Source organism: Microcaecilia unicolor, chromosome 3 (genome assembly GCF_901765095.1).
Source record: "Microcaecilia unicolor chromosome 3, aMicUni1.1, whole genome shotgun sequence".
Lineage (NCBI taxonomy): Eukaryota > Metazoa > Chordata > Amphibia > Gymnophiona > Siphonopidae > Microcaecilia > Microcaecilia unicolor.
Genome location: NC_044033.1, coordinates 340,930,307 through 340,953,628, shown reverse-complemented (window position 1 = coordinate 340,953,628; position 23,322 = coordinate 340,930,307). Strand labels below are relative to the sequence as shown.

Genomic DNA, 23,322 nt, shown 5'->3' with positions numbered 1-23,322 from the left:
CGTAAATTTTAAGAGGATTCGACGTTAACTTCAGAAATTTTAGTAGAACAGTGCTGGGCAGAATTCTACAGTCTGTGCCCTGAAATTGGCAAGGACAAATCAAACTCGGGTATACATATAAAGTATCGCATACCATGTATGGTAAAATTATGTATCATACCTGATAATTTTCTTTCCATTAATCATAGCTGATCAATCCATAGACTGGTGGGTTGTGTCCATCTACCAGCAGGTGGAGATAGAGAGCAATCCTTTTGCCTCCCTATATGTGGTCATGTGCTGCCGGAAACTCCTCAGTATGTCGATATCAAAGCTCCATCCGCAGGACTCAGCACTTAGAGAATTACACCCACAAAGGGACACTCTGCCCAGCTCACCACCGCCGAAACGGGGGAGGGGAATTAACCCAGCTCATCCCCACACAAGTGGGGGAGGGGAATCCGTCCAGCTCATCCCCGTGGAGCGGGGGAGGGACACCACCCCGCCGATGCGGGGGGATCTGGCTTATCCTGCAACCGCAACCGCGGGAGGAGCTGACTGACCCTAACACCGCCGAAGCGGGAGGGGTACCAAGCTGCCCTACAGCCGCACGAAGCGGGAGGGAGTGCCGGCAGAATTTATGTCTCAATCCAGCCCCGTAAAACGGAGGGGAGAGGAATGCAGCAGCTCACTGTTACACAAACTCGTCTCAACTCTTGTAGGATCCAAGTGAAAAAAGAACTTGAACACGAAGTCCTCCTGAAGTAACTGAAGACTAAACTTGAACCTAAAATTCAACCAGAATATAAACAGTACAGATATCTGGGAGGGGCTATGGATTGATCAGCTATGATTAATGGAAAGAAAATTATCAGGTATGATACATAATTTTACCTTCCATATCATCAAGCTGATCAATCCATAGACTGGTGGGATGTACCGAAGCAGTACTCACCCAGGGCGGGACATTGAAATCCCTGACCGCAACACTGTGGCTCCAAACCGGGCCTCCGCCCGAGCAGCCACAGTCAAGCGGTAATGCTTGGAGAAAGTATGGGCCAATGCCCAAGTTACCGCCTTGCATATCTCTTCCAAGGAGACGGACCCGGCCTCTGCCATCGAGGCCGCCTGAGCTCTAGTGGAGTGAGCCTTCAGCTGGAGAGGCGGCATCTTCCCCGCGGCCACATAAGCCGCTGAAATGGCTTCCTTGACCCATCTTGCCACTGAAGGCTTAGCAGCCTGCAGACCCTTACGAGGACCTGCAAACAGGACAAACAGATGATCCGATTTCCGGAAATCATTGGTCACTTCCAAGTATCTGATGATGACACGTCTCACATCCAGATATTTGAGAGCAGAGTACTCTTCTGGGTAGTCCTCCCTACGAAAGGAAGGGAGACAGAGCTGCTGATTCACATGGAAGCGAGAAACAATCTTGGGCAGGAAGGAAGGCACTGTGCGAATAGACACTCCTGCCTCAGTGAACTGCAGAAAAGGCTCTCGACATGAGAGTGCCTGGAGCTCGGAAACTCTTCTGGCTGAAGTGATAGCCACCAAAAAGACAGCTTTCAACGTCAGGTCTTTCAGAGATGCCCTCGACAAGGGTTCAAAAGGCGGCTTCTGCAATGCTCTTAGCACCAGGTTGAGATTCCACGCAGGCACCACAGAGTGCAGAGGAGGGCGCAGGTGATTAACTCCTTTGAGAAAGCGCACCACATCTGGCTGAGAAGCCAGGGAAACACCCTTCAGGCGGCCCCTGAAGCAAGTCAGAGCCGCTACCTGGACTTTAAGGGAACTGAGCGACAGGCCTTTCTCCAGACCTTCTTGCAGGAACGCCAACACTGAAGAAATTGGAGCAGTGAAGGGAGAAAGTGAGCCTGCTTCACACCACGCTGCAAAGATACGCCAAACCCTGGCGTAAGCAGTAGAAGTAGAGCGCTTCCTCGCTCTCAGCATAGTGGCGATGACCTTGTTTGAGAAGCCCTTCTTTCTCAGACGCTGCCGCTCAATAGCCAGGCCGTAAGACCAAAGGGGGAGGGATCCTCCATCACCACGGGACCCTGATGTAACAGGCCCTGCTCCACTGGCAGTCGCAGAGGATCGTCGACTGAGAGCCTGATCAAGTCCGCATACCAGGGACGTCTGGGCCAATCCGGACCCACCAGGATTATCCGGCCCGGATGCTTTGCCACCCGGTCTAGCACCCTGCCCAGCATGGGCCAGGGCGGGAACACATAGAGAAGCTCTTGTGTCGGCCACTGTTGGAGAAGAGCATCTACTCCCAGGGATCGAGGGTCCCGTCCTCTGCTGAAAAAGCGCGGCACTTGGCAATTGGCCGATGACGCCATCAGATCTAGGCTCGGCTGGCCCCAGCGCTTCGTGATGTCCAAGAACGCCTGAGCCGATAGTTGCCACTCTCCGGGCTCCAAGGTATGGCGACTGAGAAAGTCCGCCTTGACATTCATAACTCCAGCAATGTGGGCCGCTGACAGCTGTTCCAGGTTCACTTCCGCCCACTGGCATAGATTCATGGCCTCCTTGGCTAGAGGGGTGCTCTTGGTACCTCCCTGGCGGTTGACATAGGCCACAGCCGTGGCATTGTCCGACAGGACCCGTACCGGCTTCAACGCCAGTACCGGGATGAACTCCAAAAGCGCCAACCGAATGGCTCTGAGTTCCAGGAGGTTGATAGACCACTTTGCCTCTGCAGGAGACCAGAGCCCCTGCGCTGTCCTTCCCAAGCAGTGGGCTCCCCAGCCCGAGAAAGAGGCGTCCGTCGTGACGACAATCCACTCTGGGGTCACCAGAGGCATTCCCGCAGACAACTTGTCTGTCTGCATCCACCAGCTCAGCGCCTTGCGCACTGCTGGGTCCAAGGGAAGGCGCACAGCATAATCCTCCGACATCGGAGTCCAGCGCTGCAGCAGAGAGTGTTGTAGTGGTCTCATATGAGCCCTGGCCCAGGGCACTACTTCCATCGTGGCCGTCATAGAGCCCAACAGCTGCACATAGTCCCAAGCCCGAAGAGGAGAGGCTACTAGGAACTGGTCCACCTGAGCCTGAAGTTTGACAATCCGATTGTCTGGCAGGAACACTCTGCCCACTTGGGGGCGAATCGAACTCCCAGATACTCCAGGGACTGAGTCGGGCGCAGCTGGCTCTTCTTCCAGTTGATGATCCATCCCAGGGAGCTCAAAAGAGCAACTACCCGGTCCACAGCTTTGCCGCACTCTGCATAAGAGGGGGCTCGGATCAACCAGTCGTCCAGATAAGGATGGACTTGTACTCCTTCCTTTCGCAGGAAGGCCGCTATGACCACCATTACTTTGGAAAAGGTCCGCGGAGCAGTAGCCAACCCGAAAGGGAGGGCTCTGAACTGGAAGTGTCGTCCCAGGACTGCAAAACGCAGAAAGCGTTGGTGAGGAGGCCAGATGGGAATATGCAGTTACGCTTCCTTGATGTCCAAGGAAGCCAAGAACTCTCCTGCCTTCACTGCCGCTATAACAGAGCGGAGAGTCTCCATGCGAAAGTGCCGCACTTTCAAGGCCCGATTGACCCCTTTGAGGTCGAGGATAGGCCGGACAGAACCTCCTTTCTTTGGTACCACAAAGTAAATGGAGTAACGTCCCTTGCCAATCTGATTTTCTGGCACCGGAACGACCACACCCAGGCGGATCAGGTTGTCCAAGGTCTGCTGCACTGCCACAGCTTTGACCGGAGACTTGCAGGGAGAGAGTACAAACCCGTCTCTTAAGGGTCGGCAGAACTCTAGCTTGTAGCCGTCTCTGATGACTTCCAGCACCCAAGCGTCTGAAGTTATTGTGGTCCACTCGCCCAGAAACGAGGACAGCCGTCCTCCAATCTGCACTGGGGCGTGGACCAAGGCCCCGTCATTGGGTACGAGACCCTGGGGGAGGACCGGAGGGAGCACCTCCGGGACGGCGGTCTCTGCGAAAGGAATGCTGCTTGGGGAAGAAATTCCTCTTGAAGGAAGAGGGGGCAGAGGAGCCCGACCTGCCCGGGCGGTACCGACGGGCTTCCTGAAACCGTCCTCTGGAGGTACCGGGACGAGTACTAGCCCGAGCCCTGACCTCTGGTAACTTCTTGCCCTTAGACGTGCCGAGATCGGTCACGATTTTGTCCAGCTCGACCCCAAAGAGCAGCTTGCCTTTAAAAGGCAATCTAGCCAGGCGGGATTTAGAGGCGTGGTCAGCAGACCAATGCTTCAGCCAAAGCCACCGCCGCGCAGAGATGGTCTGAGCCATGCCTTTAGCTGAGGCTCTCAAGACATCATACAGCAAGTCTGCCAAATAGGCTAAGCCCGATTCCAGGGCCGGCCAATCAGCCCTCAAGGAATGATCCGAGGGGGAAGCCCGCTGCACCATAGTCAGGCACGCCCTGGCCACATAGGAACCGCAAACTGAGGCTTGCAAACTTAAAGCAGACGCCTCAAAGGACGACCTTAAGGCCGCCTCCAATCTTCTGTCTTGGGCGTCCTTTAGGGCCGTGCCACCTTCCACCGGCAACGGCGTTTTCTTAGTCACCGCAGTGATTAAAGAATCCACGGTAGGCCACAGATAGGCCTCACGTTCACTTTCAGGTAAAGGAGAGAGGCGGGACATAGCCCTAGCCACTTTGAGGCTCGCTTCCGGGACATCCCATTGAGCCGAAATTAAGGTGTGCATGGCATCATGCATGTGGAAGGTTCTAGGCGAGCGCTTCGTCCCCAGCATAATGGCAGAGCCAACAGGGGCTGAGGGAGAGACGTCCTCCGGAGAGGAAATCTTCAAAATGCCCATGGCCTGCACTAACAGGTTGGACAAATCCTCTGAGCTAAACAGCCGCGCTGCAGAGGGGTCATCCGCTCCAACCGAGCGGGGATCCGTCTCCTCCAAGGAATCCGCAAAGGACCGTTGGGAGAACTCAGATACGCTGCCCTCATCTACATCGGAGGAGACAAGGTCCTCCAAGGCCTGGGAATCAACCCGAGGGCGTTTACCTCCGGGGACCTCAACCTCTTTAGCAAGCGAGGGAGCAGGGGCAGCGTTTTGCATAAGGAAGGCCTGATGCAGCAGCAAAACAAACTCGGGGGAGAACCCCCCAGACTGTGCACTTCCGCAGCCTGGGCTACAGCCCTAGACGCACCCTCGACCGGCGCTCGCAAGAGCGGGGGAGAGACATGCTGCGCATCCAAGATGGCGTCCGGCGCGACACTCCGCGAAGGAGCCGCGCGGGAAGAACGGCGCTTAATTTTTGCCGTTTTGGTGCCGTCGCCCAAATTAAGGGCGTCCATGGCATTAATGTCTCCCTCAAGGGCGGCCCAAGAAGAAGCCGTCCGAGTCGCGTGGCCGGCCAAGATGGCGGAGGCGAGCAGCGGGGGATGGGCGTTTATGGCGGGAAAAACCGCCACGCCGGAGGAAGGACCGGGACACTCATCGGCCACGAAACTGTCACCCAACAAGGGCGAATCAGATTTTAAGACCCCCGCATCCCCTCTAGAAGCGCCGAAGCGATCCGGGGAGCGACTTGCGCCCTCGCCCTCCGACGCCATATGCCACGTGGAGATCAATCGGGGAACCCCCTGCCCGCTATAAAAAGGTAAAAATTACCTGCTTTCCACTCCGAGCTGTAACGACCTGGTGTCCCAGTGAGTATGCTGCAATAAACGTTTAAATAAACGTCGAAATAAACGCCTTTAAGGACGTTCAAAAAATTTTTTTTTTTTAACGGAGCCAGCGGGAGGGGGGAGAAAAGGAGGGGCCTGGCGCCACCAGGTTTGCACTTGCTCAAGAAGAGCCCTCAACCCCAGGCACTCAACAAAACCTAAAAATTAGGCTTGGAGGCCTAGCCAGAGCTGCTGCTGTGTGTGACCACCACCTGCTGAGATAGAGAACATACTGAGGAGTTTCCGGCAGCACATGACCACATATAGGGAGGCAAAAGGATTGCTCTCTATCTCCACCTGCTGGTAGATGGACACAACCCACCAGTCTATGGATTGATCAGCTTGATGATATGGAAAATGAGTTTATCTTGTTGGGCAGACTGGATGGGCTATACAAGTCTTTATCTGACATCATTTACTATGTTACTATATGTTACTATGTTATTAAATTAATTTACAAGTGCAATTGACCTTATTCTGTGACTTACAAATGCAACTTTCCATGTTATGCATAAGGCTGGACATGCAAGTTTATAGAATCTAGGGGTATCAGGATAATTCTGTGAGGTATGTGCTCAAAGTTACATGCTGATTACACTCGTATTTCATGCTACAATGTATATGTGTATGCCACAATGTTGCCTAATCACTATTTTAAAGTTCCGTATACACATGGGCAGGACTCAAACTTTTGTGTCTAATTTACAGATTACTGTATCTTACACACATATCTCTAGCACTTAGATGAACACACATCAGCTCTACTGCAAGTGCTTATACGTAACTTATAGATGTATATATATTCATGTTTAGGCTAGTCCTATATAATAATTCTCACCTCCAACGTTCTAATGTGCCTGGTACCGTGGCTCCCTCGGGAGGTGGTCTGCTAGGCAGTTTAGAATGCACTGACGTCAGTGATGTCACTGACAGCTGATTCCAAGGCAAGGGGAGGAGTATTTCCCTACTCCTCCCCCTGCCTGGGAAACAGCTGTCAGTGCCCCCCCCCCCTCGGCGCAACACCCAAGCCCCTGCCCTGCAAAACCGCGAACCAGGCAGGGGGAGGAGTAGGGAAACACGCAGAGCGTGTTTCCCTCCCCCTCCCCCTGCCTACCAATCAGCTCAGTGCCCCCCCTCGGCGCAACACCCAAGTCCCTCTGCCCCGGCGCAGCACCCAAGCCCCTACCCCCCCCTCCTCGACGCATCACCCAAGACCCTCCACCCGGCGCATCACCAAAGCCCCTACCCCCCCCCCCCTCTCGGGCACATCAACTCCCTCGCCACCCGCAGCCATCAATACTAACGCTGTCCGGCCGTTGCTGCTTCTCCTGTGGAGCAGCAGCGGCCGGTACAAAAAGGAAAAAGCCAAAAAAAGATTTTTAACCTGAAACGCGGCTCCGTAGACAGCCATCTGGCATTGGCTGTCGTCACTGCAGCCGCTCCTCCTCTCCCCTCCACGTCACTGCCCCTGCAGGAAGACCCCGGAAGAGCGCAGCGACGTCAGAGGGGAGAGGAGGAGCGGCTGCAGAGATGACAGCCAATGCCAGATGGCTGTCTACGGAGCCGTGTTTCAGGTTTAAAATCTTTTTTTGGCTTTTTTCTTTTTGTACCGGCCACTGCTGCTCAACAGGAGATGCAGCAGGGTCCAGACAGCGTTAGTATTGGCGGCTGCGGGTGGCGAGGGGGTTGTGTCCGGGGGGGGGGTAGGGGCTTGGGTGATGCGCTGGGGGGGGGAGTAGGGGGTTGGGTGATGCGTCGAGGGGGGAGGGGAGGGTCGCTGGACATGGGTGGCTGCAGGGGGAGAGGAGGGTCGCTGGACATGGATGGCTGCAGGGGGGGCAGGGAAGAGGGAGGTGGGGAGGGGGGCCTGAGACCAGATGGGTGGCTGCAGGGGAGGGCAGGGGAGACAGAAGGGACGCTGCAGGGGGGCAGGGGGAGAGGAGGGTCACTGGACATGGGTGGCTGCAGGGGGGGCAGGGGAGAGAGGTGGGTCGCTGGACATGGGTGGCTACAGGGGGGGCAAGGGGAAAGGAGAGGAGGGTCGTTGGACATGGGTGGCTGCAGGGGGGCAGGGGAGAGGAGGGTCGCTGGACATGGGTGGCTGCAGGGGGGGCAGGGGGAGAGGAGAGTCGCTGGACATGGGTGGCTGCAAGGGGAGCAGGGGAGAGAGGAGGGCCGCTGCACATGCGTGGCTGCAGGGGCAGAGGAGGGTTGGTGGGGAGGGGGTCCTGAGACCAGATGGGTGGCTGCAGGGGGGCAGGGGAGACAGGAAGGACGCTGCAGGGGGGGGGATTACCTTGCTAGTGCCCGTTTCTTTGCTTACCGAAACGGGCCTTTTATACTAGTATTCTATAAAGTAGGCACCTATGTTCCTTCAGGGCTGTTGTCAGACATTCAAGGGCCCAGGGCAAAAACTGGGGAGGAGCATCAGGCAGGCTTGGGAGCCCTTTGCAGTATGGGGGCCCAGGGTAATTGCCCTGTTTGCCACCCCTAATGCTGGTCCTGTGTTCCTTAACAGAACAGGATCCTACCAAGTGCTCTCTGGGCCCCTATGAATGGGTCAATCAAAGAGTACAAATGCAGTATCACTGGAGCAAAAATTGTAACCTAATACCAAACAAAGCTCCAGCGGCAAAATGACTGGTGCTTATTCAAAAAAAAAAAAAAAAACTCCATGTTAAGAGAAATCTGTTTTGTTTAATAGCAACATTAAGGCATAAAATTTTGAGCCTGTGTTAAAATGAAGTTTTTTGCCCAGTGATGGAACTGTAGCGTGTGTTATAAGTCAATGTGAATAACCATAACCACGCACTAAACCCCAGGTAATTTACCTGCGGTTTCTGAGGGCTTTTTCTCCATTTTTTGAATAAGCACCAGTCATTTTGCCCCTATGTATGGGTGCCCAGTTACAGAATTGCCCTCTATGGGCATAATTCTATAAAGTGGATGCTAACATTTGCTCACCTATTATGTGCATAAATGATTATAATAATTGCATATGTAGTGCCCCCTTCAGGGCGTTCCTGGATCTGGGGCCTGACCTATCTGATCCTCTCTTCTTCAAGAGCAGCCTCTGGGGTTTCTCCCTGCTGGAGTTTAGACTTACCACCCCTTAACAGGGCTCTGCAAACACCAGTATCAGGGCCTTAAAGCCGAAACACAGTCTGTGTCAGGTCCCTTTTATTGTGAATAAAGACCTTCTGCCACCCATTGTCCACTTCGCTGTTTTTTTGTTTGACTGTGTCTTTTCTGCAGACTGTGCCCTCCTTGGTTTTTGGTTTACGCAATCGTGTGGCCATCTTGAATCTCCTATACACCCCAGATTTATATTAAGATTAATGAAATTAAAAGAAAAAAATCCAGCCTAAAAGCCCAGGTTTTTGAGGCTGCTTTTAATTCTTAAACCTCTTGTTCACTTGTTCAGTGCCCATAATAAATTAAACTCCCTATTCTGTTGTCTGTGTTGAATAGATATAAGCTCTGTCTAGAAGGAAGGAAAGGCCCCTGTTAGGCCCAAAGGGGAAAGACCTTTTCTTCCCAGGACTTTAAGGCAAACAGGGGGATAGACTGGGGTAAAGCTGTACTCACCCTGCCCTTAAGGAGAGAGCCAAATCAGGACCCTGTGGTTGGTGGGACTACAGAGTTGGTGACCATTCTCTTCCTTGAAAAAGATGAGAGAGCACCTTCTAGCAGAAAGAATTGGGGATTGACTTCTATTTAGACTACTGGTTTCTATGCAGGATCATGGATGGTTCTCTACTTGGATGACTGCTTGCTGTGGAGAATCAGGGATGGATCTTTTGCTTTTGGATTATTGTTTTGCTCAAGGTCCACACTTTTCCTTTGGGGCTTTTACTAAGGATTTGTAGACCTATTTTGACCCTGAATTTTCTTGTTGCTGTGGAATTCATAAACACTCAGCCTACACCCTTCAAGTGGGTGGTGCATGACAGTGGTGTGAGAGGCAAGTCTCCACAGACACTCGGCCCACACCCTTCTGGTGGATGGTACATAAAAAGTGGTAGCAGTGCTGGACAGCCTAAGGACCCATGCAGAGCGCAGACTCACCTATACCACTGATAACAGTACCATGGGGGATACTACTACTACTTAACATTTCTAAAGCGCTACTAGGGTTACGCAGCGCTGTACAATTTTAACATGGAAAGTGGAAGGACAGTCCCTGCTCAAGGAGCTTACAATCTAAAAGACAGGTATACAATCTAAAGACAAGTGTACAATCTACAAGACAGGTATAAATCTAGAGACAAGTGTACAATCTAAAAGACAAGTGTAGAGGCGATCTGATAGGGCATACTATATTTCTCGAAAGGTTAGGTGCCGAAAGCAGCATTGAAGAGGTGAGTTTTAAGCAGAGATTTGGAGATGGGTAGGGAGGGGGCTTGGTGTAGGGGTTGAGGAAGATTGTTCCAGGCATAGGGTGAGGCAAGGCTGAATGAGCGGAGCCTGGAGTTGGCAGTGGTGGAGAAGGGTACTGAAAGGAGGGATTTGTCCTGTGAGCGGAGGTTACAGGCGGCAACATATCGGGAGATGAGGGTAGAGAGGTAGTGAGGAGCCGCAGACCGGGTGCATTTGTAGGTAAGGAGGAGAAGCTTGAATTGTATGCAGTAACTGATCGGAAGCCAGTGAAGTGACTTGAGGAGAGGGGTGATATGAGTATATCGGTTCTGGCAGAATATAAGACGTGCGGCAGTGTTCTGAACGGATTGAAGGGGGGATAGGTGGCTAAGTGGGAGGCCGGTGAGGAGTAAGTTGCAGTAGTCAAGGCGAGAGGCAATGAGAGCGTGGACGACAGTTTGTGTGGTGTGCTCAGAAAGGAAAGGGCGAATTTTGCTGATGTTGAAGAGGAAGAAGCGACAGGTTTTGGCAGTCTGTTGGATATGCGCAGAGAAGGAGAGGGAGGAGTCGAAGATGACTCCGAGGTTGCAGGCAGATGGGACGGGGAGGATGAGGGTGTTATCAACTGAGATAGAGAGTGGAGGAAGAGGAGAAGTGGGTTTAGGTGGAAAGACGAGGAGCTTGGTTTTGGACATGTTCAGCTTCAGGTGGCGGTTGGACATCCAGGCAGCAATGTCGGATAAGCAGGCCGATACCTTGGCCTGGGTCTCCGCGGTGATGTCTGGTGTGGAGAGATATAGCTGGGTGTCATCAGCATAAAGATGATACTGAAAACCATGAGATGAGATCAGTGAGCCTAGGGAAGAGGTGTAGATTGAGAAGAGAAGGGGTCCAAGGACAGATGCCTTGGGAATTCCAACAGATAGTGGGATGGGAGTGGAGGAAGATCCATGAGAGTGAACCCTGAAGGTGCGGTGGGAGCGATAAGAGGAGAACCAGGAGAGGACAGCACCCTGGAACCCAAAAGAGGACAGTGTGGCAAGAAGTTTACGTTCAAATATTTGAAAGGTATTAATCCGCAAACAAATCTTTTCCGGAGATGGGAAGGCGGTAGAACGAGAGGACATGAAATGAGATTGAAGGGGGGCAGACTCAGGAAAGATGTCAGGAAGTATTTCTTCACGGAGAGGGTGGTGAACGCTTGGAATGCCCTCCCGCGGGAGGTGGTGGAGATGAAAACGGTAACGGAATTCAAACATGCTTGGGACAGGCATAAAGGAATCCTGTGCAGAAGGAATGGATCCACAGAAGCTTAGCTGAAATTGGGTGGCGGGGGGAAGAGGGGTTGGTGGTTGAGAGGCTAGGATGGGGGAGGGCAGACTTATACGGGGTCTGTGCCGGAGCCGGTGATGGGAGGCGGGACTGGTGGTTGGGAGGCGGGAAATACTGCTGCACAGACTTATACGGGCTGTGCCCTGAAAAAGACAGGTACAAATCAAGGTAAGGTATACACATATGAGTTTATCGTGGGCAGAGTAGATGGACCGTGCAGGTCTTTTTCTGCCGTCATCTACTATGTTACTATGTTACTATGTAAGTAAATCATGATTGACAGTGTCAAACGCCGCGGATAGATCGAGGAGGATGAGGATGGAATAGTGGCCTCTGGATTTGGCGAGGAGCAGGTCGTTGCAAACTTTAGAGAGTGCTGTTTCTGTCGAGTGTAGAGGGTGAAAACCGGATTGAAGTGGATCGAGGATGGCATGAGAGGAGAGAAAATCAAGGCAGCGACTGTGAACGGCGCGCTCAAGTATTTTGGACAGGAAGGGTAGGAGAGAGATGGGGCGGTAGTTGGAGAGGCAGGTAGGGTCAAGTAATGGTTTTTTTTAGGAGAGGTGTGACTACGGCGTGCTTGAAGGTGTCAGGGACAGTTGCAGTGGAGAGAGAGAGGTTAAGGATGCGACAGATGGAGGGGGTGACAGTATGGGAGATGATGTTAAGTAAGTTGGTGAGGATGGGGTCGGAGGAACAGGTGGTGCATTTCGAGGAGGAAAGAAGGCGGGAGGTTTCATCCTCGGTGATCTCAGGAAAGGAGGAGAAAGAGGCCATGGTTGGTTGGTTGTTGGAAGGGGCTACAGGCTGAAGAGGAGGTGGTGGCTTGGTAGTGAACTCAAGGTTGATCTTTTGCACCTTGTCGCGGAAGTAGTCAGCCAGTGATTGAGGAGAGAGTGAAGGGGGAGTGGGAGCGGGGGGCACTTTGAGGAGGGAGTTAAGGGTGGTGAAGAGACAACGAGGGTTGGAGCTGAGAGAATTGGTCAATTGGGTGTAATAGTCCTGTTTTGCAAGGAATAGGGAGGAGTGGAAGGAGGATAGCATGAATTTGTAGTGAAGAAAGTCTGAATGGGTACGAGATTTCCTCCAGAGGCGTTCAGCGGAACGGGTGCAGGAGCGAAGGTAACGGATGCAAGGGGTCAGCCGAGGCTGGGGATTAGTACGCTTTGTGGGACGGGAGGTGGATGGAGCGAGGGTGTCCAAAGCAGAGGAGAGAGCGGCGTTGTAAGCGGAAACCGCTTTGTCTACAGTCTCAGAGGACATGATGGAGGGGAGGAGATTAGAGATACTAGAGGATAAAGTGTGGGGGGGGGGGGGGGGGGGTCAATAGCCTGGAGATTCCTGGAGGTGGTGGTTAAAGTTGGACAGGGCAGGGGGGGTGAAGAAGTGTAAATGTGATCAGGTGATGATCGGAGAGAGGGAGAGCAGAAGCATGGAAATTGGAGGGTGAGCCGGAGGAGGAGAGGACGAGGTCAAGACAATGGCCATCACGGTGAGTAGGGGTGGTGGAGCCCAGCTGGAGGCTGAAGGAGGATGTTAGGGTCGGTTGGGTCATCAACGTGTATGTTAAAGTCTCCGAGAATGAGGGACGGAGATGAGGGTTCAAGAAAGACGGAAAGCCAAGCATCAAAGTCGGTGAGGAAGGAAGAGAAGGATTTATCAGGGGGGGCGGTAGATGACTGCGACTCTGAGTGGCAGCAGATAGAATAGCCGGATGGAGTGGGCTTCAAAGGAAGAGAAGCAGTGAGACTGCGGTAGGGGGAGGGGTTGGAAACTACAGGAGGGTGAGAGTAGTAGCCCAACGCCTCCACCGCGGCCAGATGGGCGGGGAGTGTGGGAGAAGAGATAACCTCCATGGCAGAGGGCCGCGATTGAGGCCGAGTCTTCCGGGGAGATCCAGGTTTCGGTTAGGGCGAGCAGTTGAAGGGAGTGAGAGATGAAGAGATTGTGGGTGAAGGGCAGTTTGTTGCAGACTGAGTGGGCACTCCACAAGGCACATGAGAAGGGGAGGGAAGAGGGAGGGAGGAGAGGAATAGAGACGAGATTGGAGACATCCCGGAATCGTTCGCATGGATAGGACGGGGACAGGTGAGAGGGACCTGGATTAGGGTTAATGTCTCCCGCGGATAGCAGGAGGAGGAGCAAGAGAATGCGGAGGAGGGTGGGGGAGGTCGGGCAGCGAAGGCGACGAAAACGGGGTGAACTTAGGAGGAATGGGGATGGGTTAATGGCAGGAAGGAAGTGTTGAAGGTTAAGAGCTAGGAAGGAGGATACAAGTTGAGGATAGAAAGCAGGGGTTCAAAGAAGGGCTGGGTGGGGCCTTGCACCCAAGGGGGAGAAACACCTGAAGCTTTAGGAGCAGCACTTAGTGTTGTTTGTTTTTCCAGTTTTTCAAGAAGATGTGTTAGAAGCCTTCATGAAATGGTTCATGGAGCAGATGAAGGCTCAACAAGAGGCAATGGATCTCAGGTTTTCCAGCACCTTAGAACAACAGGTGCAGCAGCAGCAACCTTTACTGCAATTGCTGGAAGCTTAGGCTCTATAACTAAGAAACCTCGCAACTGGCCTTCATAGACGAGAGACCCAATGGGAATCAAAGGTGAGACTTTCTGATGGAATAGTTGGGATCTCCCATGTAGGCTGGCCTAGAGGTTTGCCCCTTACTAAATTGACCAGAGGATGACCCGAAAGCTTTTTTTGTCACTTTTGAGCAGGTGGCCATGGCTGCAAAGTGGCCTCTTGAACACTGCACTATTATTTTGGCCCCTTACTTAACTGGAGAGGTCCAAGCTGCTTATAGAGCATTAGATGCCACCCAGGCCTTGGACTATAAGGAAGTTAAAGCAGCTATACAGGACAGGTTGGGCCTCACAGCTGAAAATTATCACAGGAGGTTCCAAGCCCATAACTTTCAGAAAGAGGATCGACCCTGGGTGGTTGTACAACTGCTGGACTTAGCCTCCCGATGGCTAGAACCAGAAAAGAAAACCCCGCAGGACTTGGTGAAGGCCATAGTTTTAGGACAATTTCTCACCATTTTACCCTTTTCTATAAAATCATGTGTTACCAGACAAGGACCAGGGTTGATAGAGGAGGTTACTTTACTTGTAGAGAGATACATGGAGGAGGAAGAAGGGTTGAGTGAAAGTAAGTAAGTGCCTGCCCCCAAGAGAACCCCAATGTCCCTAGTAGGGAAGGAAACAGCTAAAACCCTTAGGGGGAAGGTAGAGATTCCAGAAAGGATCACGTGGGCCTTTCACCTGGGGATTTTAGAAGAGTAAAGTGGGACACCATTACTCACCATCCCCACCAGGAAACCCGCCCCAGTTATAAGTGTTTTGCTTGTGGGATAGAGGGACACTTCCAGAGAGACTGCCCTCAGATGGACTGTTCCCTCTCAGGGTTAGAAGTCTGGTCATCAACTTCCCAGGAGGTCAGGATCATGCCATAAAAACAGGGGTATGTGTGGCTGGGGTAGCTCTGGAAGCCCTTTTAGATACCGGGAGTAATCAGTCCCTCATGTCCAGAGCATTAGCCAGGTCCCTATGTATAGGGAAAAGGGAAGGCCACTTTAATGGAGTGGTAAAGGTAAATTGTGTGCATGGAGATATAAAGCAGTAACCTACTTATGAGGTAGGGGTGACTTGGGAAGGAAGAACACAGGTCCTCAAGATGGCTGTGGTGGGAAAATTGCACTTTCCCCTGATTTTAGGGAGAGACTGGGTAGGAATGGGGATGGTGTGTCAACCCAAGATAGGGGTTATTCCCCTCCAGACGCTGAGGACCTGCAATTAGGAGAACTATTCCACTTTCCCACCCAGAGCGTGATGGACAAACCAGGGAAGAACAGGAAAAGTAGGTCTATGAAACAAGCTGAGAAATGGAAAGGGTTAATTTCTCTAGGTACAGTAGAAGCCTTAGGGGAAGAAGTTATGAATCAGTTTCACTAGCTCCAAGAGGAGCAGGTAGGGGATCTCTCTCTGAGAGAACGTTGGGACAAAGTAAGGGATCCAGGGGAGAGGGAGGTGTGTAGTGGTCCATATCTTATTAAGAAAAATGTAGAAGATAAAGAAGGAAAAGGGGAATATATACAGCTACTAATACCCAAAATATTTAGAAGGACCCTGCTGACCCTAGCCCATTCCCATCCATTAGCAGGTCGCTTAGGGGAGCATGGTATGGTAGCCTGCATTATACAATGATTTTTTTGGCCAAAGGTTTGTGAGGAAGTGCAAAAGAACTGTCAGACCTGTCCTAAATGTCAGAAGGTACTCCAGCGGCTGCCCGAGAAAAGTCCTGTAATACTCTTCCCATAGTTGAATGGCCTATAGATAGGGCAGGTGATGATATCATAGGGCCACTGGAGCATAATGCTGCCGTCCATCAATACATTCTGGTAGTGGTAGACTACGCGACCTGGTTTTCCTGGGCTACTTCCCTGCAGGTGATTTCTGCCCAGGTAAATAGTTCATGAGTTGATGGTGCCAGTTTGGGTTACCCAAGGAACTATTGATGGACTGGGGAACCAATTTCCTATCCAGCACATTAGGAGAATTTTTGAGGATGTTCGGGGTGAAGCATCTGAAATGGCAGATTACCATCCGCAGACAGATGGGTTAGTAGGGAGATTTAACCAGAGTCTCATCCATATGGTGAAGAAGTGTAATGAGGACAATGTAAGAGTGGGACACAGTAATTCCGTATGTATTGTTTACCCATAGAGAAGTTGCCCAGGCTTCCTTAGGTTTTTCCCCATTTGAATTAATGTTTGGCCGCCAACCCTGGAACCTGTTAGAGCTAGTACAGGAAGCCTGGATAGGAAGGAATAGACAAGTGAGCTCAGTAGTTGAGCATGTCCTGGAATAGAAATAGAGAATATAAAAAAAAATTGAGAGTCGAGAGAGAACTTGGTGAAGGCTCAGGCCCATCAAAAATCTTACTATGACAGGAATGCTAGGCAGCGGGAGTTTCAGCCTCAGGATCAAGTACTAGTGTAGTTTCCCACCTCTGCTAATAAGCTTTTGGCCAAATGAAAGTGACTTTTTGTGATAAAGCAAAGGGTGGGTTTGATAGATTATGAGGTTAGCCAAAAAGGCAAAAGAAGTCATATACTTCATGTGAATTTGTTGATATCCTGGTTAACTTGGTGTTGCAACCCTACCTTGTTCTTCTGACAGCGACCATACTGGAAGGATCATCTGAGCAGCAACCATTTTGGGAAGAGCATCTGAAGGGCAGCCATCTTGGAAGGATCGTTTGAGGAGCAGCCATCTTAGGTAGCTCACTAGGAGGCAGCCATCTTGAGTTCTTTTGGGCGTGCCCTATGGGAGCTCTTGCCTCACAGCTGAGACCAGGACCCTCTGATTGGAGGCCTATTTAAGAGCTGGCCTGAGCCACTATCTTTGCTTCGGCTTCTATGATTATAGAAGTTTGGTGCTTGCACCGTGTGTTTCACTGCTTACTTGTCTGCTGATACCTGACTACTTGGACTGGACCTGACTACCCACTGTGTTGCTGCCTGCCTTGACCTTTGGACCGTACCTGACTACCCGCTGTGTTGCTGCCTGCCTTGACTTTTGGACCAGACCTGACTACCCGCTGTGTTGCTGCCTGCCTAAACCTTTGGACTGGACCTGATTATCCACTGTATTGCTGCCTGCCTTGATCTTTGGACTGTACCTGATTACCCGCTGAGTTACGCCCACTTTTATCACTAGCCAGGTCACTGGCTGCCCAGCCCCGTCCGGATCCCGAAGTCCTGGTGGTCACCTGCACCTGGGGGCTCAACTCCTGGGGAACGGTGGTCGCTTCCCAGGTGAAGCTAGGGATTGTCCGAGTGCGGCGCTGCTCTTCATCCACTGTGCTCAGTCGTGGCACAAGGGCTCACTACTCAAGTCCTAACACTTGGGAAGGGTTGGTGGTAGAGACCCTGGAAGGACAGAAAGACCTAGGACTGGATACAGCCAAGTTGGAGGGAGAACAAAGCATGACCCCAGAGCAGAGAGGGCAGATATAACATTTAGTTCTGAAGTTTCAGGATGTTTTCTACTTTGCCGGGCCACATGCAGTTAGGGGTCCTCAGAATAGTTACACAACCCGGAAAAGTGATAAGACAAAAGCCTTATCACCTCCCGGAGGCCAAATAAGAGGCAGTAAAAAAAGAAGTGGCCAGCATGCTGAAGTTAGGGGTCATTGAAGAATCTGTAAGCAAATGGGCCAGTCTTATAGTGCTGGTACCCAAGCTGGATGGGTCAACCTGATTTTCCATTGACTTCAGGCAAGTCAATGCTGTATGGTTATGGTTACAATTTATTAGAATTTACTATACCATCTTGAGTAACTGGCAGCTCTCAGCTCGCCACAGTCTGCATCCTTCAACAATCTCCCTCCCTCCTCCACCCCTTCGTCTGGCCCAACCAAACCAAACCCCTTCCCCCTAGTTAAACACTTTTCTGGTGTCTAGAGACAACCCTCCCCCTCATGACTGACCCCCTATCCCCTCCTCCCCTGATTTAAAACAAAATAAAAAGCCCTTGTGTCTAGTAGCATTCCCTCCCCCCCCCCCAACCCTTTCTCCAGGTCCCTCTTGACCACTGAACCTGAAAGAGACATTAGGCGGGTCAGTCTACCATACAAGGGTAAAAATTACACACCACGTATGTGCAAAAAAGTATGTACGCTGAAAGTATCCACCTACTTTCACAAGATTTGCACATAGATGTTCCTGGGGGTGGAGTTAGAGTGTAGCGTGATGTGTGTGTATATTTTATAAAATCCACATGTGCACACATAGGATACACCTGTTTCTCAGCAAGTGTAAACTTATGCACCAGCATTTGTGCACTGTTGGAGCCGGTTCTGGGAGTCTAAAGGCACACAAGCATTGGTTGCCTTATAAAATGTACTTAAAATATGTGCTCTTTTGGACTTCTCAGATAGGAATCCTATTCTAAAATCAGGCCTGTTATGTTCAAAACGTACAGAATCTGGGGGGGGGGGGGGGGGGGGGAACAGTTTTTCAATACTAACAGGTAATAAAAAAAGAAAGAAAAGCTCACACAGATGGATTTACTTCTACAAATCCCAAACTAGGCTGGTAACTTTGCAGATCCTGTGCCCATGAAGGCATTTGGTGGTCAGCAGGTTATAAATATAATATTGGCCTGGTTTCAAAATGTATGATATTTTTCTGTTTTCATCAGAAGAGAATCTTTTCTAGAGCAGCTGGCCCTGCACAGTACAGATGAGTGGTCATCATCGCTGTGGGAAATGTTCAGTTTGTTCCTTTTCTTTAACCACAGAGGTATTTTGCAGTTTCACGGTTGTTCTAGTCCTTGTCTTAAGGACTTTCATGAATAGATACAAAAAAATTCAGAAAGTATGTGTTAAAAGCATGACACAAACGTACTGTTTCTCTATGTAAGATCCGAGTATGCAAATTAAACATTTTGGGAGTAGGTGTGGATGAATGGGTAGATGATAACTTTGACATGGGGGCTGTGGTTAAGAGGGTTGAGGAGAGAGGCATATGTAAGTTTGCAGCTGAGGTCTACATGTATATAAGTGTTTGTGTATATGTGACTGAATGGATTTGGGTGGGCATGCGAGTTAGTGTGTGACTGAGTAATGAGTGACTGGTAGTGGAGTGGATCAGGGGTTACCTTCAAGTCTGCATGCTTGTGCAGAGTAGAATTCGAGTGGGTGTAATGCCTGGGTGGAGGATGTTGGTAGGAGGTGTCTGCAAATGTGTACTCTGAGTCGGTATGTGCAGGTCTATGAATGCCATTTATGCATCAGTGAGTGCATGGGTATGTGTGTAACGGAGTGGATTTGGCTTGTGTGTGAATGTGTGGGGAGCTGCGTGTATAGTGATTGCTTGAATGTGGTATACGTGAAAAGGTGTACTGGATAAATCATCCCTTTCCCTCCCTATTCATCTCACCCTCCTCCCCTATTTTTCCTTAAACTTCCCCTTCTTTTCCTTCTCTCGTCCCTTCCCCTTCCCTCTCAGTTCACTGCTGAATGCAGCTCCTTTCTGCCTTTCCTCCTTCCAGCCTTCATTTCTTTTGTGGAGCACTCCTATTTTCTTTTCAGCTACCTCTGCCTCCTCCGGGCCTCATGCTGGCACAGATTAGGAACACCTGCTGTCTCTCTTCACTGCTGCCATCACCACTTCTTCCCAGCCTTCTCTTCTGCTGACAAGGACTAACAATCCCCGCAGGCTTTATTCTGTGCTGCTGCCGCCACAACCATTTCCACTTCCACCAGGACTTCTCTTCTGCCAGTGGAAAATTCAGAAACCCTGCTTGCTCAATTTGCCACTGCAGCTGTGACTTCCTCCTGGTCTTACTGTCTGCCAGTGAGAACTGAAAATGTCCCCAAGATCTCTTCTTCACTACCACACCCCACCACATCTGCTTGGGTTTCTCTCATGCTGCCAGGAATTCAGAAGCCCTGACAGATCTCTTCAGCACTTCCTCCCAGACTTCTTTTCTGTTGGAAGGGCCTGAGAACCCCTACCAGTTCTCTTCTCTACTGCAGCTGCTGCTGCTACTTCTGCCTAGTCTTCTCTTCTTTTGGCAGAGATTGAATATCACTGCTAGCAGTTCTCTATTCTTCCATTGCTGCCATCATTTTGCCGCAGTAATTCTTTTACCTGTAGGGATTAAGAAACCCTATCAGTTCTCTTCTTCCCTGCCAACACTGCAACTTCTGCCTAGCTGTCTTCTCTGCCAATGGAGATTAGGAACCCCTGATGGTTCCTAATCTCCATTGGGATGTGCATAAAGGAATCCTGTGCAGTAGGAATGGATCCTCAGAAGCTTAGCCAAAATTGGGTGGCGGAGCAGGTGGGGGAAGAGAGGTTGGTAGTTGGGAGGCGAGGATAGTGGAGGGCAGACTTATACGGTCTGTGCCAGAGCCAGAGATGGGAGGCGGGACTGGTGGTTGGGAGGCGGGAAATACTGCTGGGCAGACTTGTACGGTCTGTGCCCTGAAAAAGGCAGGTACAAATCAAGGTAAGGTATACACATATGAGTTTATCTTGTTGGGCAGACTGGATGGACCATGCAGGTCTTTTTCTGCCGTCATCTACTATGTTACTATGGTTCTGTTTCCTGCCATTGCCACCACTTTGACCTGGCCCCCTCCTCTGCCACTCAGAATTAGGAATCCACACATCTCTCTTTGCCACTATCAACGCCTCTTCTGCCCAGACTTCTCCTCTGCTGGTAGGAATTAGGAGCTCCTGCAGGTCCCCAGGCCACTGCTGTTACCACTTCTGTCCAGACTTTTCTTCTGTCAGTTTGAATGAAAACTCATGGCATTTCTCTTCTCCACAGCTGCCACTGCCACTTCTGCCTGTTATTTTCATGTGCTGACTGGAATTCAGAAACCTCACTATCTCTTTGCCATCGCCACTACCAGTTCTGCTTGGCTCTGTCTTCTGCACGCAGACTTCAATTCCTCTCTTCAATGCTGTTGGAAGTTTTAGTTTCCAAAGTGCACGCGTGATGTGCTTCCGAAACTACAACTTCATGTGTATGGACAGACAGATGGCCAGATCCTCAACAACAGTTAAACAGAGAAACATAGCGTAAAATATTAGGGCCCCGTTTGCTAAGCCGCGCTGTAGGCGAACTAAAAATTAGCGCACGCTAACACTAGAGACACCCATAGGAATATATGGGTGTCTCCAGCATTAGCGCACGCTAAAAATGCTAGCGTGTCTTAGTAAACAGGGCCCTCAGTTTATAAAGGGGTCATGGCCAGGACCAGCTTGCTCTGGGAGGCCAATGGCACAGCTAACTCATTCCTTTTGCTAAGACAGCCCAGGCTAAAATTTATGTTCTGAACCACAGGATTTACTTTAACGTGGATTATTTAGGTAAAAGCAAACAGTTCTTAATAGCAACTATATACAAACAGAGGTATCTTGAAAAAAAAAAGTTTCTAGCACTTACAGTTACTAGTAGGTTTTCCTTATGAACACTTTTTCTTGATAGAGGTTCCTAATAAAGTCCTCTCTCTCTCTCTCTCTCTCTCTCTCTCTCTCTCTCTCTCTCTCTCTCTCTCTCTCTCTCGGTGCACTTTCTGTTCTGGAAAGCTCTCTGTCACAAGGATAATGTTGTTGACCAGGCCATTTGTCCCCAGATAGATTAAAACATCAAATGTGGCTTCTTTATTTTCTTCTTTCATTGCACTCAGTATTTGGTTTGTATTACTATTAGCTGCAGATCCTGGAAGTCATTTCACCTTGGGGGTTCAAGCAGATTTTGCCACTTATAATCTCTCCCACCCTACCCCTCAAACACCAACTCCTTAATATGCTTTCCTTTATAATCATCCCAACACATATGGAGGCTCATTTTAAAGTACATAAACTGACAAAGTTACATATGTTTCTATGCCCACCTCTTTAACATTGCTTTTGACTCATAACCACTTGTAACCACTCGCCTCCACCTACCGTCCTCTCCTCTTTCCTGTACACATTAATTGATTTTATTTGCTTACTTTATTTTTTGTCTATTAGATTGTAAGCTCTTTGAGCAAGGACTGTCTTTCTTCTATGTTTGTGCAGTGCTGCGTATGCCTTGTAGTGCTATAGAAATGCTAAATAGTAGTAGTAGTAGTAGTATGTAACTTTTTAAGTCTATGCGTTTTGAAAATGAGCACCATAATAAATATTCTTCAATTAAGTGACAATCAAATAATCTTGCTGATATACATCATCATAACACAGGTGTTCTAAATCATTTCAATCATTGGTCAAGAAAAACCTCCATTTTTATCTCTCTCTATATCTGTCTGTCAGTCTGTCTGTCTCTCTTCCTCTCTCAACTAGTACAGATAAAATAGGTAATAACTAGTGGAACCATGCCCATTTCCTCAACAATGAAACGGGCCCTAGGAAGGCTGTCATGTAAGCTTTTTTTTCTCTCTCCCCTGCCCTCCCTTCCATATCCAGCAATTCTTCCCTCCCCTCCACGTCCAGCGATTCTCCTCTTCCCTGCCCTCCCATCCGTGTCCCACGATTCTCTCCTCTACTGTCCTCCCATCCCATCCATGTCCATCAATTCTCCTCTGCCCTGCCCTCCCCTCGATGTCCCGCGATTCTCTCCTCCCCTCGATTTGTACCCGACGTTCTCTGGCTGGCTGGCGTTGGCTTCCGTTCGTAACATCCCTCCTGACATCAGCTCGCCTCTAGCGTTCCCTTCCCTCTCACTGTTCCGCCCTCTGACGTCATTACGTCTTGACGCAAGGGCGGGACAGTAAGGGGGAATGGAACGCTGGAGGCTGGCTGATGTCAGGAGATGTTATGAACCCAGGCAGCCAGACATGGAACGTTGGAGATGCAAATTATTATATAGGATATTGAGCTCATATACAAACATTCATATTCACATTTATGATATATGCTGTAGGCAACAATTTTAACTTATCAAAACGTTGTCACAAGGACCATGGTGGCCATGCCATTTTGCACTATGGCTTTATCAGGGGGGACATATGTACAACAACTAAGACATAATCACCAGCATACTCATTCTTTGAATAGCACTGAATTTTATTACAGTCAAAAATGCATACACTTTTGGCACTGGTATGAGTTCGGCAGCCGAAAATGTCTACATTTTTTACTGTATTATCTGTATAAGTTATACCTAATGGTTAGAGCAGTAGGCTGCCAACCAGGGAAGCCAGGGTTCAAATCCAGCTGCGGCTCCTTGATTTCTTAGACAAGTCACTTAATACTCCATTGCCTCAGGTACACACTTAGACTGCAAGCCCTCCAGGAAAAGGAAATATCTACTGTACCTGAATATGACTTGCCTTGAGCTACTGAGAAAGGCGTAATCTAAATTCAAATCCAAAATCCAGTATCAGGATACTTTAAAGTAATAAAAGCCCTACAAATGTCACTCAGGAACTATAGAGCAATTCTACCATACCATAAATAGCACTAATTCCAAGTAGGGTCACTT

At 50.1% G+C, this 23,322-nt stretch overlaps 1 protein-coding gene across 2 annotated transcripts in view; it reads right to left on the bottom strand.

Moving 5' to 3' along the window:
- SLC2A12 (solute carrier family 2 member 12) overlaps positions 1-23,322 on the bottom strand; it is a 106,942-nt gene that overhangs the window by 25,235 nt on the left and 58,385 nt on the right. The gene's annotated exons all lie outside the window — the stretch shown is intronic.